This window comes from Pinus tabuliformis, chromosome 8 (genome assembly GCF_031772625.1).
Source record: "Pinus tabuliformis cultivar Carrire ecotype Pingquan chromosome 8, CPIR1, whole genome shotgun sequence".
In the NCBI taxonomy this organism is placed as follows: domain Eukaryota; kingdom Viridiplantae; phylum Streptophyta; class Pinopsida; order Pinales; family Pinaceae; genus Pinus; species Pinus tabuliformis.
Window position 1 is genome coordinate 1,607,644,479 of NC_142294.1, and position 20,664 is coordinate 1,607,665,142.

Genomic DNA, 20,664 nt, shown 5'->3' on the forward strand with positions numbered 1-20,664 from the left:
AACACTACTCGCTTCTGCATCCGGAGCTGAAACCCAAGAAAAAAAAGGGCAAAAAGAAGAATACTTCTGCAGCTATTCAGAGAGATTTGGTGTCAGACTTGGGGGATGAAATGACGATTGCAACCATAGGTATAAAAAGTAAAAAGTCTGAAGCATCTACTAGTAATTCTGCTACTGATAATGAAGAAAATGAGAGGAAAAGACATGAGCTTTTCATATTCAAGTTATTTCCAATCATTAAAAGATTGATACTCTATTTGATAGTGGCTCACAAGTAAATTTAATTTCTGAAGCAATTGTAAAGAAGTTGGGATTACTAACCACACCTCACAAGAAACCATATCCATTAGGTTGGTTATGTGATAAATCAAAGCTACAAGTGACTAAACAATGTAAACTTAAGTTCTCTTTTGGGTTAGCATTTGTAGATGAGGTTGAGTTAGATATAGTTCCTTTCGATATATCTGGAATTGTTTTAGGAAGTGCTTACTTGTATGATAGAAAAGCTATTTTCTATATAGACATGAACAAGTATCTACTCGTTAAAGATGGAATCAAATATATTGTAAGGGCTCATAAGCTCAATAATAATTAAACCCCATAAGCTCAGGGCAAATGAAGAGGATTGTAAATTCATGCAAACAATTTTTTCTTATGGTTGTAAAGGAAAAGAAACCTGATAAAACCAATGTATTTGAGGGTTGTGATGCTAAACAACAAGCTGATTTAGAAAAAGTTGTTTCAGAATATGATATATTATTTCGAGAACCTAAAGGTCTGCCACCCAAAAAGGAAATAGTAGATGATATTAATTTGTAGCAAGATGCTCCATTGCCTAACATCAGAATGTATAGGTTGTCCGCTCTAGAGAATGCAGAAATCAAGCAGCATGTACAATAATTTCTCGAGAAAGGGTTCATAAGACTTAGCACATCACCATGTAGGTCTCCAATCGTCTTGGTGAGGAAGAAAGATGGCTCATGGAGAATGTGCATTGATTACCGAGCACTGAATAAGATAAAAATCAAAAATCGTTATCCTCTTCCTCCTATATATGATCTATTAGATCAATTGAAAGAAGCTGTTTATTTTTCCAAGTTAGACTTGAATAGTGGATATCATCAAGTCAGAGTCACAGAGCAAGATGCATGGAAGACTACTTTCAAAACAAATAAGGGATTTTATGAGTGGCCGGTTATGCGTTTTGGCTTAACTAATGCTCCTGCTACTTTCATGAGAGTAATGAATAATGTACTCAGACCTTTTCTTGATGATTTTGTTACTGTATATTTGGATGACATTCTTATATTCAGCAAGATGTGGGAGGAACATTTAAAGCATGTTAAGTAGACTCTAGATGTTCTGAAAATAGAAAACCTTTATGTTAAAATCTCAAAATGTGAATTTGGCAAAACATATCTAAATTATTTGGGTCACATAGTAGGGGGTGGTGAATTGAATATAGATCCCTCTATGGTTGCAGTCATTGTGAACTGGCCTAAGCCCAAATCTATTACAAAATTTAGAAGCTTCCTAGGAGCAGTACAATATTAGAGAAAGTTTATTTCTAACTTTTCTTTAAATGCAGCTCCCTTACATGCTTTAATAGGATTGAACAAGGTGTTTCAATGGGGAGGAAAATAGAAAAAAGGCTTCGACACCTTTAAAGAAAAGATTAGTACGGCACTAGTACTAGCACTGCCCGATCTTCAAAGACCATTTGAGATTGAAACTGATGCCAGTGACTATGCCATGGGAGCAGTGTTGATGCAGTACGATAAACCCATATGTTATCATTCTGAGACATCTAATTCTGCAGTAGTTAACTATCCCACATATGCTAAAGAATTGTATGCATTAGTACAAAGTTTGAAAAAGTGGAAACATTACTTAGTGGGTAAAGGGACAATTATACGCACTGATCATCAACCACTTCAACATTTACACTCCCAAACTAACTTGTAGCAATCAAGATACAATAGGTGGATGGGTTTTCTACAACAGTTTCATCTTGTCATCAGTTATAAAAAGGGCATACACAATAAAGTTGCAAACATGTTGTCCTAACCAATTATAAACGCATCCACTATACTTAAGCATAATTCGGTATTGCATGAAAGCTACATTGAACAATATGCTCAAGATATAGATTTTAAATATGTATATGCAACTTTAAGTCAAGGCAAACAAGTAGGAGAATTAGACTATCATGTTAAGGACTAACCCTTGTATAATTTTGGGAAGCTATGCATTCCACAAACTAAGAGAGTAAATATAATTCGAGAAGCACACACTTCTCTAATATTAGGTCACTTTGGTGTAAGTAAAATAGCTGCACAACTACAAAGATTTTGTTATTGGCCAAAAATGAATGAGACAGTTTCTAGATATGTAAGAGGGTGTACCATGTGTGCTAAAAGCAAGCTCAGCAATAGAAAACTAGGCTTGTACACTCCACTACCAGTTCCTTCTCATCCTTGGGAAAGTGTTTCTGTGGACTTTGTTGGAGGACTACCTAAATCTAGGAAAGGTCATTACTATTTATATGTTGTTATAGATAGGTTCAGCAAAATGTGTATTTTAATACCTTTAACAAACAAATTATAGCTAAACAAACTGCAAAGTTGTTCTTTCAGCATGTATGGGTTCATTTTGGATTACCCACTTCCATTATATCTAATTGAGATACCTAATTTGTTGGGAAATTTTGGTCGAGTCTGTAGGAATTGATGGACACCAAACTGAAAAAGAGTACATCCTTTTATCCTCAAACAGATGGCCAAACAGAAGTGGTCAGCATGGCAATGATCCATTTGTTCAGAGGCTATTGCAGCAAGCATCCCAAGCTTTGGGATGAACACTTATGTTATGTGCAGCATGCTTACAACCGAGCTAAACATTCGTCTACACAGAGATATCCTTTTGAGACTTGTTTTGGATTCACACCAAGGTCTCCCTTGGATTTTGTCTTTGGTAAAGACATAGAGTTGATGGACACAGTGATGTGGAAAAGGCAACCAAGTTCATCGAACAAATACAAGAGATTCACCAGGAAGTATAGTAACAACTGGAAGAAAGCCAAGCCAAGTATAAGGCAAGGCATGACAAGCAACAGATGGAGCATAGTTTTCAAGTTGGTGATCAAGTTTGGCTGTATATCAGCAAAGACAGAATGCAAGGTGAAGGTAAGAAGCTGAAGCCAAACATGTATGGACCTTTCAAGATACTTGAGACAATTGGTGAGAATGCTTTTCGCCTTGATCTACCAACTTACATGCACATCTACACAGTTGTTAATGCAGATAGCTTAAGACTATTTGAACCTTCATTAATTGAAGATCTTTAAGAGCAAAGTCAATTTCCTTCTATTGATGATTTGTTACTTGAATATCTTAATGAGTTGTAGGAAGATAAAGTTCTGGATAGGAAGGTGATAACCATGTGTAGAGGGGATATTGAGTACCTCAGGATTGGACTCAAAGGTTCAAAGCCAAGCAGTGCAAAATCGATAGAAATTGAGCAAGCGAGGAAGCTATACCCTCACTTGACTGATGCTTAAAAGAAAACCAACTTTTGGTGGTCAAAAATCTTTTTCATTGGGAAGGCCGTGATCCAAATTGGATCATAAACACTCTCTAAGTTTTCATAACTGTTTCCAATTATGTTGAAAAATTCAATTCTTAGCAAAAAATCAAGCTATTAGAAGGAATCCTCATAATAGTTGTAGTTGTGGTCAGTGCAGAGCAACGAGGACCCTTGGTCAAGCACGCAGACCGTTGGCCCATGGTAATGCGCACTGGCACAAACTGGAAAAACCAGATGCCAAATCAAGAAATAGAGGTGGTTCTGATACACGATTAGTGAAGGAAAGCCCCTAAGCGCCCGGACTCGAAATCGCTATAAAATTTGGAAAAGTAATGCATTCAGTTCTGTAGCGCAGGGTTCCACAAACCAGCAGGATATTGGAAGGCCTCGAGGGAGTAAGAAGTTTTGATAGAGTCCTGCCAGATGCCACGCTTCGAGCGACACATGTTCAATGGATGAGAGAGAAAACCGCTCGCATTGGACAGGTAAATATCCGGCAACTTGTCCACCCGATATGAAGGACGATCTTAGGATCTGGGGGGCCCAGATCAACGATCGAGATGCATCCCAATGACTGACCGGGTTTGAAAATTAAAAAAGCAAGATGATAGGGGATGTGAAGTCTAACGTGGATGATGAGTTGGCAAACGATTCGTGTTTCGTGGGTGATCTTGAAGAAAATGAAATTAACAGCCATTCAAATATGATTCAAGGAATCTGACACTCAGTTTGTTAGGAAACGGGTGGCCACCTCCCTCTAAGGCATTACCCAGTGATGATGACACAGAGTAGAGGAATTCAAACAGATAGAGTCAGGGAAACTAGAAGGCCAGGAAGCGGAAATGAACAGTCAAAGAATAGACTGGATTTAAAGCCATGAACCGATAAAAGCAGAGAGGTGGCAACATAGAGAGGTAGTAATAGGAGTTAGCTAGACAAAGAAAGCTAAAAGGAGAAAATAGAGAGTATTGCTGAGCTGAACTGAAGGTAGCATCGACAGAGCTAGAGAGATTCAGAGACTCTGTGTACTCCAGGGAAGGCCTGAGAGGTTCAGGCAAACTCCTTGGCATAGGCCTGTCGTACTATTGTGACCATCATAGGTCGAGTTTCAGTAAGGAGAGTTTGTGCACTCCATTCCTACTGACATTTATTTGTTTAGTGAGACTTGAATGGAGCTCACTATTATAAAACGCTTCTTGAAAACATAATAGAGAGGCCACCATTAAAGGCTAGATCAGGAGACATATCCCAAGAGCATTGGGTGAACTCCTTATTAAACTTGTTGTTTTTACATGTTTGTCTATTATGTTTTTCACCATCTGCCTTAGTGTCAATGTATTCTAGCAATCTTATCGGTCCATTGCATAAAGTAAGATAGGCACATCCAAGCACATGAGTCTGTAATACCTTTAATTCTTTATCCTAGATAAATTCCAGATCAGTTATAGGTTGCTGCTACACATTTGTTGCTGTTACAACTTGTTGTTGTTCCAAATTGTTATTACACATTGTATGTTGCTACAAATTGATGTTACACATTGGATGTTGTTACACCTCATGCTGATCCATTTTCACACCAATAGTACTGTCATTAGTTATGTTGCGTCATCCCGAATCACCATTCGCTCAATGTTGTTGCACCGAAGTTGGAAATGTGGGTACTATTCCACATAACAATTATCGGCAGTAAGGATTGTTTATTTTGAAGCAACAAGACTCCAACAGTTGCAAATGATGTATATTTATTTAGCAATAGGTTCTAACTTCTTTATTTTTTATCAGCATGAGAACCCAAAGATTCCCATGACTGATCTGTTTCTAATTTTGGGTTGTAATAGTTATAAAAGACTCTACTTTTTATGTATCAAGGGACAACATATAGAAGAGTACCGTTACTCTATTTTTGTAAATCACGATATATTTTAATATCAATTAGCATGGTGATGTTGTTACTGCTTTCCAACTGATTTGTTAATCATTTTCATGTTCTTCCTGCGCCCTTCTAAGGAGGAAGGGCCCTCCTTTTTGGTAGGGATTGCAGTGATATAGGTAGTATACATTCTAGTTTAGTTCATTGATTTACAGTTTCTAGTTTTTTTTGTACAAATTATGGATTACATTCACTGTTGTTTCTATTTATCTTATGTTGTTACATTGAGTTAATCAACATAGTGGTAGTAACTAGCTGGAGTAGATGTTACTTCTTGTGTAGCACACCCTTACTTTAATAGCTGTGAGTTGTGATTAAATTTTGTAGAGTGCTTTTTATATCTACACACATGGTTTGATTTAGTAATTTAGATCAGCGACATCCTTTATAGTTTTTTGAATTTTCTTTTGCTTGGTTGAAGTGTATCAGCATAGACAGTGCGAACTCAATTGAAATAGCAAGGCCTAATTTGGGTTGACGATTAATGTTGCATTCTTAGTCAACTAAGGTTGATTAAAACAACACTACATTTTTGCACCATTTCCGGGGATGGAAAGTTGACAATACAGTCAACCAAGTTGTTTGTTTGATATAGAGTACTCCTAGTCCACATTTTATGGGCGGGTAACATGAGAGGTAAGAACCTGTGCATCACTCTAACATACCTAGGTGGGCTCATCATTGTGATTACTAGGAAACTTAGGACATTTTGATGCTTTGTTCGTGTGTATTTAGCTCTTCAGTTGTTGGGTAGTAAGACGAGAAGCAAGAACCTGTGCATTTCTCTAACATACCTGGGCGGGCTCACCATTGTTGAATACTAGGACACTTATAGTGTGATTTAATACACATAGGGTCCATGTGTACACTTGTAGGACTTATAGAGATACTGAAATCACCCCCACTCTAATAAGCCACAGGATCGGTAGGTCATAAAAAGGAAACGAAGGGTGAAGATTTGGGAAGGAAGACATTTATCCAGGAATTAATCTCCAAGGCAGAAAATTAATAGTCCATCTCTCAAAGGAATGCAATGAAAACAGGGCATCAGAAGGTTGTTACTCCCATAGTGAAATCAGAAACCTCTAATCCCTCCATCTCGGGACAGTATCATTCTAAGGCTAGCACTCATAACCCCAAGATCAAGGATTTGATTTATGAGCAAGAAGAGGAAGTTAGTAACCAGAATTTGAGGACCGAGGGGCAAGGGGAAACAGAGGGGGAACAACATGCACCTGAGACCGGAAAGCAACTATTAATTTATCAATATCCAGATATGGGTAGTGCGGTGAAACAACCAGTCCCAAGGGTATCTGAGGCACTTATCATGTTTGTAGGGCCATCACAAATGTAGCTCGAAGAACGTCTGCTATAGAAAGGGTTAGAAGAATTAATCATGGGAGACAACAATGATAACAATGGTAAAAAGGACACCACTACCACTACCTTTGAGTTCCCAATCGGGAATATTAGAGGTGAAGCTCCTATGAAAAATATTCCTCTATCATCCTTACCATCCTTTTAGGGGATGATTGTGGAAGATCCAAAAACATTTCTATTTGAGTTGGATTTCCTATGTAGAAGTTATGATTATACAGTAGATGCTCAGAAGTTAAAGCTATTTCCTGCTACCTTAAAAGGAGGAGTTTTGAGATGGTTCATGGGATTAGGCCCCGCTTCCATTTCAACATGGAATGCTATGAAGGACACGTTCTTTTCAAAGTACCAAGACTATTGTAGGACCAGGGACTTAAGGGAAGAGATATTTATAATGACATAGAAGGAGGAAGAAATCCTAGAAGATTATGTGGAATAGTTCCACTACAATCTGCAGAGGTCAAAACACAGCAATTTAGACCTAGAAATATTGAAGAATATATTCATCAGAGGAATGAGGGATGACTTCCTTGACACCCTAAACCTATTAGGAAAAGGGGATATATCACAAGAGCCATTTTTTGAAATTGTAAAGCTCTACCTATGATGCTTTCAACGATCGTCTAAAGGAAGAAGTACAATTTGAGATGCCTCTGTTCGCATACAAAAATATGCAAGCAGAGGAGTAACAAGAGCGGAGATCGGATATTTGTTCAAAATTTTCAAGACCGATATCCTCAATACTCTCTCGACCCAGATAACAATAGCACAGATAAAAAAGACACAAGCAGAAGCTGATACACCCCTGGACGTGTTTTGTCTGACATGTCAGAAGAATCATCCTTACAAGGAATGTGAATTGAACAACATCATCCTATGTAATATCTGCGAGCTGGAGCATTCGATAGAGAACTGTCTAGAGTTTCCTAGACTAAAGGCAATACAAAATGAATCAAGCGAAAAGGTGCAATCCTCTTACTTCATCACACCAAGCAGGCCATGGCAACTATGACCTCCTAGTATGTCTCAAGACTTTTACTCTTTCAATTCATGGAAAAATTCATATAATAACCAACAATATCCATGGAATATTCTGCCCCTCCTTCAGCACACTTCCCTTCACCTTGGAACCAATGGTATCCATCTCCTCCTATTCAATATCCTTAATCCCAACCATACCCATTTGACTAGAGCTGGAGAGGAAATTCCCAGAATTCAGCTATGCCTGCACTGCCCATGTAGCAATAGTTGTGATTACCTCCTTCCCATGATCCTACCCCTCCACCACCTATGTAACCCCAACTACCTATGTAACCTAACCCAAACCCAAACAATAAAGCAACTCAGGGCATAGAGGCTCCTACAACCTTCCAGACATACCTTATTACCCTTATGGAAGTTAATGAAATACAATTAGGATCGGGCATGGTAATTAACCCTAGTCACTACCCTACCATTATAGAGGAGGACTGTGAACCATCAAGAGGAGAAGTCAGAGGCTCTAAGATGGCTAATGTTCCTACAACAGCTAATATAGAGGAATTTTTTACATCTGTAATAGCTAACCCATGAAGAACTGTTACATCTGTAACAACTAATTCTGGGAACACTGATACACCTATAACAACAGATTCCATTATTGTTATGCAGAAACCCCTGTACCCTCAAAGGCTGGCTGAACCTAGGATGGCTTCACAACCTGAATCTGATTTTCTTAAAGAGTTGCAAAATTTGTATGTATGAATTCCTCTATTGCATGCCCTTAAAGAAGTACCCATCTATGCCAAGACAATGAGAGATTTGTGCATCAAGAAGCCTAGGAGGAAGCCTAAAGACCCTACCACAATACATGTGATGGGATAGCTATCTGAATTAATGTCTGCTCAACCTCTTCTTACTAAGTACAATGATCCAGGAAATCCTACGGTCATTGTCTACATTAATCACCAGCCCATAGCCAATACATTGATTTTTCTAAGGGCTGCCATTAATGTAATGATGAAAGATCTCTTTATCGCTCTCAGGCTATAGGGAATTAGACACAGTCATGTTATGCTGGAATTGGCAGACAGGCCTTGTGTTAAACCCGAGGGGATGTTGCAAGATATACTGATTACGATAGCTTCCTAGAGATATCTATCTGATTTCCTTATCCTACAGCCCAAATCCAATTTGGAAGGGCATCCTCTGATCCTAGGGAGACCTTGGCTAGCCACTGCAGATGCATTTATAGGCTGCAGGAAAGGATCCATGGTGATCTTAGATGGCCAGGAAACATAGAACCTTAATCTTTATCCCCTAAAACCAAATATGGATGTGTACAACATTGGTGGGATGAGTTTGAGCCTGAGTCAAATCTTTCCTTGCCACTCCCCACTTTGGGAAATCCCAGTATTAAAAAGATGAGACAGAAGATGATGTTATTAATGGTTTTGTTAGTAATTCACTTTCTGTTGCTTCTGTTAAAAATGGAAATTGGGAGGAAGAGGTGGAAGATATATATTTTGAACAAATGAGAACCACTCTGAATATTTCTAGTAGTCCAATTGAGATTGAATTTGGAAATTTTTTGAATGTTAATCCCAATTTGACTTTTGAACAAAACCAATGGCTATTACATCTGTTACATAAGTATAAAAATTCATTTGCATGGGATTATATGGATATGAAATGGATCCACCCTAACCTATGCATTCATTGTATTTATTTGAAGGATGGCTACAAACTAGTCAGAGAACCACAGTGCCGCATGAACCTTGCACTAAACGAAGTGGTGAAATAAGAACTACAAAAACTCTTGAGTGTTAATTTTATTTATCCAATATCTAACAGTGAGTGGGTGCAACCGCTTATCATCATTCCTAAAAAGAATGGCAAGTGGAGAGTCTATGTTGATTATAGAGAACTCAGCAAGGCCACTCAGAAGGACTATCTTCCATTACCATTTATATATTATGTCGTTGATACTCTCTCTGGAAAGAAATTCTTTTCATTTCTGGATGGATTTAGTGGCTAAAATTAGATACAGATTTCCCTAAAAGACCAGGAAAAAATGACCTTTACTTGTCCTTGGGGAACCTATGCATACAGAGTGATACTTTTTGGGCTCTGTGATGTGTCAGTAACCTTTCAAAGGGAAATACTGGGAATGTTTTCTGACTTATTGAATGACTGTCTGGAAACTTCATGGACGATTTCACACCTTATGGAGATGCTTTTGAAACAACATTAGTCAATATCGAAAAATTGCTTGAGCGATGTGTTCAGACTAATGTTGCCTTGAGCACTGAGAAATGTCACATGAAAATGACTGAAGGGATCATGCTTGGACATTACATTTCTACTGACATAATCAAGGTAGACCCTACAAAAATAGAGGTAACGCTAAAAGTCCCAATGCCCAAAACATAGAAAGAGGTATGTAGTTTATTGGGGCATGCAAGGTATTACAAAAGATTTATAGAAAAAATTTCAAGAATTGTGTAGCCATTATTTTCCTTGCTCATGAAGGATGTTGATTTCTTGTGGATAGGGAAGTGTGAGAAGGCCTTCTTAAAGATGAAATGTTGTGTATCAGTAGCTCTGGTCTTGCGAGGACCTAATTGGGAACTATCATTTCACATAGCTATAGATGCATTAGATATTGTTGTAGGTGTTGTTTTGGACCAACTTTTGGATAAGAAACCTTAAGCTATTTATTACATAAGTAATAATCTAACTCCACCTGATCTCAACTACACAGTGAATGAGAAGGAGGTATTAGCAGTCGTGCATGCCATCAATAAATTTTGGCATTACATCATCAGGTACCAATTATTTGTACACGCAGACCATTCTTCCATTCATTTTTTAATGAATAAGCCAATTACAAATAGTAGGATTACATGCTGGTTATTGTTGTTACAAGAATTTGATATCACTATTGTAGATAAGCCTCGAAAAGACAATGTAGTAGTTGAATTTCTTTCTAAGCTAACTATTGATGACATTTTCACTCCTACTGAAGATTCTTTCCTTGATGAATATCTTTTTTCTATTTCTACTTACTCAACTTGGTATGAAAATATAGACAATTACCTTGCTGCAGGGAAGTTTCCCTAGTATTTGTCCTCCAAAGAGAAAAGGAAAATTATACAACAAAGTACTACATATACCTGGATAGATTGGAACCTCTACCACACTATACCTAATTTCCAGATCAGACACTATGTTAGAGAGGATGAGGTCTTTGAAATTCTCGAAGCCTGCCATGAGGAACCTTGCGGAGGAAATTTCATAGATAAATGGATAGGATACAAAGTCCTTTCAACAGGGTACTACTGGCTGACAATATTCCAGGATGCCAAGAATTTTGTGGAGGGATCATGTGATAGTTGTCAAAGGATGGGCCCATCACTACAATTAGATGAGATGTTGTTACAACCCCAGATCGTCATAGAACCTTTTGAGAAGTGGGCTCTAGATTTTATGGGACCAATCAATTCTTCATCTAGACAGAGATCCTACATCTTGGTCTTTACTAACTATGTTAAAAAATGTGTTGAGGCGAAGGCACTAACTAGAGCCATGGAGTAGATTGTCTCAGACTTTCTATTCAAAGACATCTTCATCTAGTTCGGCATACCCAGAGAGATAGTCATAGACAAAGGGCCATAGTTCACATCTCATAAAATTTCGAGAGTTGGTCTAGAAATATAAATCCATCACAGAATCAAAGTACCTTATCATCCACAAGCAAATGGCGAAGTATAAATCACTAACAAAGTCATTGAGGGGATCCTTACTAAGACAGTGGCTAGTCATCGAAAAAATTGGGCTAACAAACTTCCAAAAGTGTTATGGTCATACAGGACTACATGGAGGAACACCACTGAATTCTCACCATATGAACTTGTGTATGGAAAGAACCCTTTATTACCATTGGATTTGAAATTAAGACACTAAGGATAGCATTGTAGGTCAATTTGGATTTGACTACAGCATAAAGGCAGAGATTGAACTAGCTCAATGAATTGGAGGAATATTTGTTGTCTTCTATCCAACAAACAAAGATTATCCAGTGGTAGAGAGCTAAGTGGCATGATAGATTTATAAAGAAGAAGAAATTCTAGAAAGGATATTGGGCTCTCTTATATGACTCAAGGTTTAAAGACTTCAAGGGTAAGCTATACACCATATGGCTAGGTCCTTATGAGGTAGATGCAGTCATCGACAATGGGAATGTAAATTTGGTGACCATTGATAGTGCGAAGACACCATTACTTGCAAATGGGCACCATCTTCGGTTGTATCACAAACCTACCTTGAAGGATTCATTTGTCAACATTATCACAAATTTGGATCTATAGATTACGGGAACAGGGGAAAGCCGCCCTATGCTACAAAATTTTAATTTTTCCAATAAGTGTAATAGCTGAAAACCACCTGGTGGTGGTTGTTACACCTACAAACTTCCAAATATAAATATAAATAATAAAAAATATGTAATAATAATAATTTTCCTATGAAACCTTTCTCAAGCACAGACGAGAACTTTTGTAGCAGTTTAAAACCACTTGGTGGCAGCTGTTACACCCTCTATAATAGAATTTGTTATTCCAAAATATATGATGTGATAAGTGTTGCTACATGATCTTTTCTTCTTTATATTTTTGTAGAAATTAAATTTATATATATATATATATATATATATATATAGTATATATATATATATATATATATATATATATATATATATATATATATATATATATATCAGTGGTCTTGGCTGTTACATTTGTAACAACCAACGAATTTTTAGGAATAAAACAAGATACCTTATTGTAATAAATAGAAAGAACATCACCATGATCCTCGTCATCAATATTCATTTCATGCGTCTCACTTCCCGAGTATGATTCAATGTCATGTCGCCCATTACTTCACCCCACGTCACCCAGGTATGTCATCAAAAAGGTAATATTGAATTTTTTTTACTTTGTAATTATGGCAACTTAACATGACTATTGACGGCCGAGGAAGGTTGTCATAATTAAGCTCCGGGGGGGGGGATGAATCACATTGTGACATGACCATCACATTATTTGTAATTATTTGAAAAATCCGACAATTTAGGCATGTGACCGAGTAACTATTGTTACTTAATGCTAAATCATACCAAAAAGGGTAAGTGCACCATCGATGAGACCTCCCCATGACTCACCATTAAGGAAAAATTCATTGTGCAGTAAAAACCATGCGTGCCAAATCCTAATCCAAAATATTCACTTGCACCACCCTGCCACCCTACCATTTACCCCTTTTGGAAGTGTTGAATCCCCATTCAGAGTGTTGAGAGAGTAGGAAGATAGAAGTACAATTTGCACAGCTAGAGTGTGTGTATAAGGGAAGGATAAATAGGTGAAACAACACTGAATTGCATAAGAAATGGGAGGAGTAGAAATACAGCACGAGCCAAGTTCTACAAAAGCTTTGGAAGATTGCCCTGAAGCATGCCAGGTTTTCAAAGATGCAGGGTAGTTTGAATTCTTTTGGATATTGGAAGGATCAGACAGTGGTATAGCCATGGAACTTGTAAATAATCTGGAGAGAAACCAAATAGAAGTTAGAGGGTTGAAATTGGAGGTCACGGAAGAAGTTATTGCCAGAGTAACAAGATTGCCAGTAGAAGGGAAGAGATGGCTTACTAGGAGGTTAGTGACCCCTCACTGAAAAGGGATTTTCTCCAGGAAAGCGAGTCATTGGTTAAGAAAGGCAGGGGAATTGATAGACTGTCACTCCTCCAGCCATGGGCGAATGTTTCTCTCTTCCTCATTAAGTACATTACTTGTGAGAGAAGGACGAAAATTGTGTTTAATAATCATTTTCCATTGCTGAACCATCTCCGACATCAACAGTTGATCAACCTTCCTTGTTTCTTGTTGGGCAATATTAGGCACATGTCTGCAGCTGTGAAAATGGTTGCACATCTAGAAACGTGTGTTACTAACCATGGAATTATTAAACTCATTGTGCTGGATGCTTTGAGCTGAAAGGGAAAGAATTGGGAAGAGTTCATGTGGAAAAGGCCTAGGACCACTCGCAGAAGGAAACAGAGATGGTTGTGGAATCTCTAGAGGTGAAAAAGAAGCAACCCTAGTCCTTGACAGTGAGGGTTAGCAAGAAGTCAGTTGATAAACCAATTGGTGACAGAAGGTCAAAGAAGAGATCATGGGTTGTTGGGTACCCAGAGTCCCCATCCATGTTGAGAAAGAACAAAGAAGCAAAGCAATTATTCCTTAACTCTAATAATAATTCTATTTATTGAGATCAATCTAGGATAATATGTTTAAAATATAAATAAATAAATAAATAATAATAATAATTTTAAAATATTCTTTCTAACCCCCCAAAAATTTCTATAGTATTTATAAATAAATACTAATTTAAAATTTATTTATTTTATAATTTATTTATTTTTCGAATTATAAGTTAATAAAATATGTCCTTACATTTTAACATCTCTTAATAATTAATTACACTATTATTTATATATTTAATAATATTTAACTAACTATTCTGGAGCGATAAAAAGGTGTCTTTTTAACTCCTAATTATCTTCACATTAATTGTCAACCCAGGGATGACTTTTTATTTCAAGAGTGTACTCAGTCTGAGGCGGCTATTTACTCAAGAGTAATGTTTTGCAGTATAGTGCTTAAAATCCAAAAGTAAATAAATGCTTGAACAAGAAATCTAACAATAACATAAACTCAAATGCTCTGAAATCCAACTATTCACTCAGCAAACATCAATTGAGGATACAATAGCAATAACTCATTCCTCTAGATATTGATGCAATTGAAATCAAACTAGAACAAGACAATCAATCTGGGAATGAGGAAGCAATAACCAATGTTCTCTACAGTTGACAGTCTTGCTTTAAAGCAATTAAAAGGAAATAGAAATTGAACTAAAGCTGCCATTGAAAGTAAACTAGGAAAACTCTTTAAAAGCAAACTATTTCAATTAATCAACAAAAATGAACAACAAATTAAATGGGCAGCAAACTGTAATTAAAGGAATCTGAACAACAAACTCTAATTCATGGAAATCAACAGCAAAGCCAAATTAATAGCAATATTTACTCTAAGAATAAACCGGACAGCACACGGAAATGGAATAGTAGATTAAACCTGAATGTACAACAACCCAAATCAAGCACGCAACACACTTATCATTAAAAGGAATAGTAATCTGAGCTTTGATACAATATGCATGAATCACAGCTATAAAGTAACAAAATTTGTAACGGAACAACAATCCCGAATAAACAACAGTCACAATTTAAGAATACATCATACAGTTGTACCGATGTAGGAACATACAACTTGGTTAATCTATAATCAAATGACAATCTGTAAGGAACAACAATGTTATATCAAATATCAAAAGGAACAATGATGCTATACAAAGTTAAAATGATAACATAGCATTCCTGTTGCAGATAACGATAGTATCCAATCAAGTACATATAACAACGTTGATATGTAAAACAGTAAAGGGCATCAGATTACTAAACATATTAAATGAAAGAAATCAAACCACACATGAATCGTAAAGATATAATACAGCAGCAGCGTACTCCACTAGAGGCTAGGCCCTTAGCCACCAGTGGATGCTGTTGGGCTACTTCAGATGAAAAGAATGAACAACTCCTCCCAAATCAGGTATTAATCATTAAATGGTAAAATCATTACAATAGCAGCAGCTTTGAGACTTACAGCTTGAAAAAATCCTTTCTTCCTCCTATCCTATCATGAATTATTAATTCTAAATCTCTAATTCTAAATCCTCAATTCCATCATTTTTCCATCCCCAAATCATCCTCATCTCTGATCTCTGTTTTCATTTAAATAGAGAGAGATGAGAGAGAAGTTACAATAAAGATAAGTACAACATAATTTCTATTACAAAATTAGATTGTTTCCAACCAATTGATCAACAAGAAGATATATTTCCATCCATATTTCAACAAGAGCAAGACAAATTTGGCTTTGCAGCTGAGATTTGGAGGACAGCCGCAACAACAAATCTGAGAAAATTGTGTTCAAAGAATCGTACATTTCTCTTAGTACAAGCCAAACTTGGGCAAGCCATTCTTTGGAAAGTTGATTGGGTCCGTTCTGGACAAAACCCATGTTCCAGATTTTCCATATTCTGCTTCATTTGCTCAGAATCTCAACCACAAAATTGTCGCTTCTTATTCCAGCGCATTTCTGAGTTGGCACTTTTAATGATCAAATCTTCAATATGGAAATTATCTTGAACGCTAAAAATGGTGAATAATGTTATAACTAATTTATTAAACTTTCATTGATAAAATCATGCATAATCATCAATTTATTAGAAATAAAGGAGAATAAATAATATTTTTACATAAGAGCATAAATCATTATAAAATGGATTTATATAATAAATTATAATAAATGATATGATAAAGAATGGTAGAAATGGGTGGAATAAGCGTTAAAAAGTGACAATAATAATGGTATATTAACGACCCAACATACCCCCACACTCAATATGATGCATGTCTTCATGCAACCCAAAGACAAAACCCATGTGTTAACCAAGCAATAAAAATTTGAGAACAAATGAATGCTTCCTTAATTAATGAATATTCAATTTTAGCAATCTTGGTGAAGGCATAACAATTTTTTCATTGACGTTCAAGTTGTGTGCATATGAAGTTGCAGCAAAATATGATATAAATGACAGCAACCTTCATTAACCATTTCCCAAAAACTACAAACCAGATTTTGTTGAAATGTTGCAAGTGAACTTGTAATATATGAATGCCTCTATGATCCAAAAATCATATCGTTTTGATGCACGGATCATGAGATATAAACAAAATGGTTGCAGGTGAGAGTGCATGATTTCCGAAATTTTATGAACTAATTTATCTTGAAATTGTCTGGATTTGTATTAATGATACGTCTGTGTTTTCCAAAAATCACAAGAATTGAGTTCATATTATGGAAATCAATTTCTGCACTGTGTAAAAATGAAATTGTATGCCGTAAATGAGGAAGAAAGTAGAAAACATCTGTCATGCGTAGCAATTCCTCCCCCTCTCTGAAGAATTAGCATGTCTTCATGCAATGCTAGAAGACAAATAGAGGTGGTTGCTACCAGTATTGAATTATATGCTTGGTGTAAAACAACATGGAATAAGGGAGGTGTTGAGAAGGAATAAGAATAGCAATGGATGATAAAGAATATGAATAACATGGTTATAAGGAAGAAATGAATGAAAGAAACACTCCTCCAAACTGAAAGATGATATGTCGCTGAAAAATGTAGGAAGTGGTACAGATGTGGACTGAAGGATGATAAATAATGCTCAAAATGGATTTTTATGAAATTCTCTTAAATTCGTAATAAATCAGAAAATTATGCGATTTTACCTCAAGTTTTACCTCCAAAAATGTGGAATGACATGTATGGACTGGCATTTGTTGAAGATAATGTAGGCAGAGTTGGTGCTGAAAGTGATGCAAAAGATGGAATCCAGGTAAGCACATCATGTCTGAAGAATTGTTCACGTTCGCGAGCCTCTTCTGTTAAGTGCAATAGTGTGGTCGTGCTGTGAATAGAATTCTGCCCATACTCGTTGTTCTCCTATAAACAAAGCACTATTTTTCATACAATTTTCTTGAATCCATAGTGTTAGCTTTGAATAGCAACATATAAGATGCATGCAAAATTTCAATTAGAAAAACTTATGTATACAGGCAATAGTAATATTTTGTGAAATCAACAAGTTATGACAGAGTGCATGTTATCTCATGATGAATACATTCCCTCCTCCAATTGGAAAAGGGATTCCATGACCATAAAGCATATGAAAGGTGTTGTGCTGACGGCAAGGTAAGAGAATGAACAATATAGCAGTAAATGAAGCAAAGTACACATAGCAATGATAGGACAACGGGATTTATGGTTATAATGAGAGCAGAGTGTGTAAAGATAGTTATGAATAAGAGATAGGATGCTTTGGATTGATGATAAGTTATGAAAAAGAGAAAAAGGACAGTAATATGCAAAAAAGATGCTTTACTGATGGTATTCTAGCTGAAAATGATGTGATTGATCATAAAACAATTTCTCATGCATAAAGGTTCAAAACAGTGAAAAAAATTAAGGAAATAACTTCTCTGATAAAAAGAAAGAATAAGAAAAGGGTATTATAGTAATAATTGACGATAAGATATAACTTCAATACCGTAAGTAGAGCCTCTACTGCTAGCAGGCGTCCATAGCTTCGGCAGGGTTGCTTTTTAACCCATATGAGCCAGGATCCTCAATTTATAAATGGAGAGTTACAATGTTGTTCTACAGAAGGGATCAATGTGCTGGCATGGTAACCAGATAACCACACTGCCATTCACTGGGATGTAGCAAAAGTGATCAGGTCGGCTCGTGATGAGACCTCCTGTTCCAAGGATATTTGGCTATCGAATGGATCATAACCCTGGTGTAGTGGCCATAATGGGAATGTCTCTTTGTTACAACCTTATGAACATGGTAGGTTGGCCCGTAATGAGACCCCCTATCCTCCATCTACGAACAAAATTTTGTTATTATTAAATATTTTTATGATAAAAAGATGGAGGCTCAGTACTCCTTAAGAGCAGGGATGGTGGAAGAAGCTGAACATGTCAATAGAAAAATATACCCATAATCTCATTTATTACAGACAGAGAAGATTATAATCCAGAAGGGTGGAACTAGCATGGTATTAAGATGATCAATCAATATCATGTTCAACAGAAAACAATGCAGTAAAGTAGTATATAAATAATTGTGTCCCTTTTGAAAATAATATATCATCAAGGATTTGTCATGTTAAAGATCATAACGTGAATGATATTTACTCGCTTCAATAGAATCCATAATTCTTGTCCTCATAAAAATAGTGTACTTCATGCCATGAAGGGGAATCAGTAAAATGTGGTTGAGATGAACTAGGAATAATCCCACAAGAGGAAGAAAAGGTTGCTTTCAAAAATACTCCCAAAGGGTTGCTCTCTTGAAGGAACAACAAAAACACTCAAAAAGTGGTGTTCCGTGTAGGGAATAGCAAAGGAAATGCACACCAAAAAGAAAAAATAGACATAAAAAGTGTGAAAATGCAAATGTCGTTCCTTTGGAAAAAGGAACAGAAAAAACTAAAAGTGCCATTCCTTTAGAAAAGGAACAACAAAAATGCAAGTGTCGTTCCTTTGGAAAAGGAACAGCAAAAATGAAAAGTGTCGTTCCTTTGGAAAAGGAACATCAAAAATGCAAGTGTCATTCCTTTGGAAAAGGAACAGCTAAAATCAAAAGTGTCGTTCCTTTGGAAAAGGAACATCAAAAAACGCAAGTGCCATTCCTTTGGAAAATGAACAACAAAAATGAAAAGTATCCTTCCTTTGGAAAAGGAACAACAAAAATGCAAGTGTCTTTCCTTTGGAAAAGGAACAACAAAAATGAAAAGTGTTGTTCCTTTGGAAAAGGAACAGCAAAAATGCAAGTGCCATTCCTTTGGAAAAGGAACAAAAAAAATGAAAAGTGTCGTTCCTTTGGAAAAGGAACAAAAAAACGAAAAGTGCAGAAGTGTTGTTCCATTTCGAAAATTAATAGCAAAACGTGCTGCTCTATTTCGAAAATGAACAACAAAACGTGAAAAAGGAATAGCAAAATGGACAATCATAAAATGCAAACATGCAAAAAAACAAATTCGCTGTTCACGGCATTGATTCTGAAGATATGTTACAATTTGAATGAAGCAACATCTGAAACACAAAATATAAGAGAAATCAGAAAGGAAACAATATTTTATTTAAAAAAACAGTAGGTAAATAAGTAAATTAAGTTACAACATCTATGATGTTATGTAAAGAAAACGATCTCTTTGAAAAATGTTTTGGCAACAGTGACAAGACATGAATCTTCAAATGGAAATCAATTCTCCATTTCTTCTATTATGAATCCATTGGGTAATGAGTTGGATGAAATTCCTTTGTTTCATTTAAAATTTCTTTTAAAAATCACTAGTCCATAAATTGACCTTCTTTATTTTCCCGAGACCTCCAAAAAACGAGTCTCTACCTGCAATAAAACATTAAATAATAGAGAAAGAGAGGTGCGTGGGCTCCCCTAATCCAAGAATTATGCAAAAATACTAACAAGTACTTACTCTGTAGAACAAATCCACGGAGAAAATAACAAAGTAAAATTTATTTGTTACCTGCGGGAGAGCAGTGGCCAATCATGCTAACCTGCAGTGCTTTAATCACAACTTCTTTGTTTTTCGTCGAAATTGAGTGATTCCAAATCCAAATGAGATCTAACTCATAGGTTTATCTCCAGTAGAAACAGGCTTTAAAGATTCAATGATATGTCCATTTTATTTAGAACAACCTGCATAATAGAGTCATTGTCGATTACCCGGCTTAGACCAACAGTTGATATTTCAAGCGTAACATTTTTGTTTGATGTCAGATTCAAATGATTCAAATTGGAAATGAAAATAGATATATCTATTTATCTCCAATAGAAGCAGGTTTTGAAGATAAGAAGAATTTATACGTCAAATATTGTAAGGAACAGCAGGAAAGACAGAGTTTTAAGAGTGCTGATTTATGATAGACAGTCAGTAATTTGATCATAAATTCCCCATATGATATCAAAAATAAGTGATTCCAATGTCATTGTAAACTATATTCATAGGGGAATCTACCATA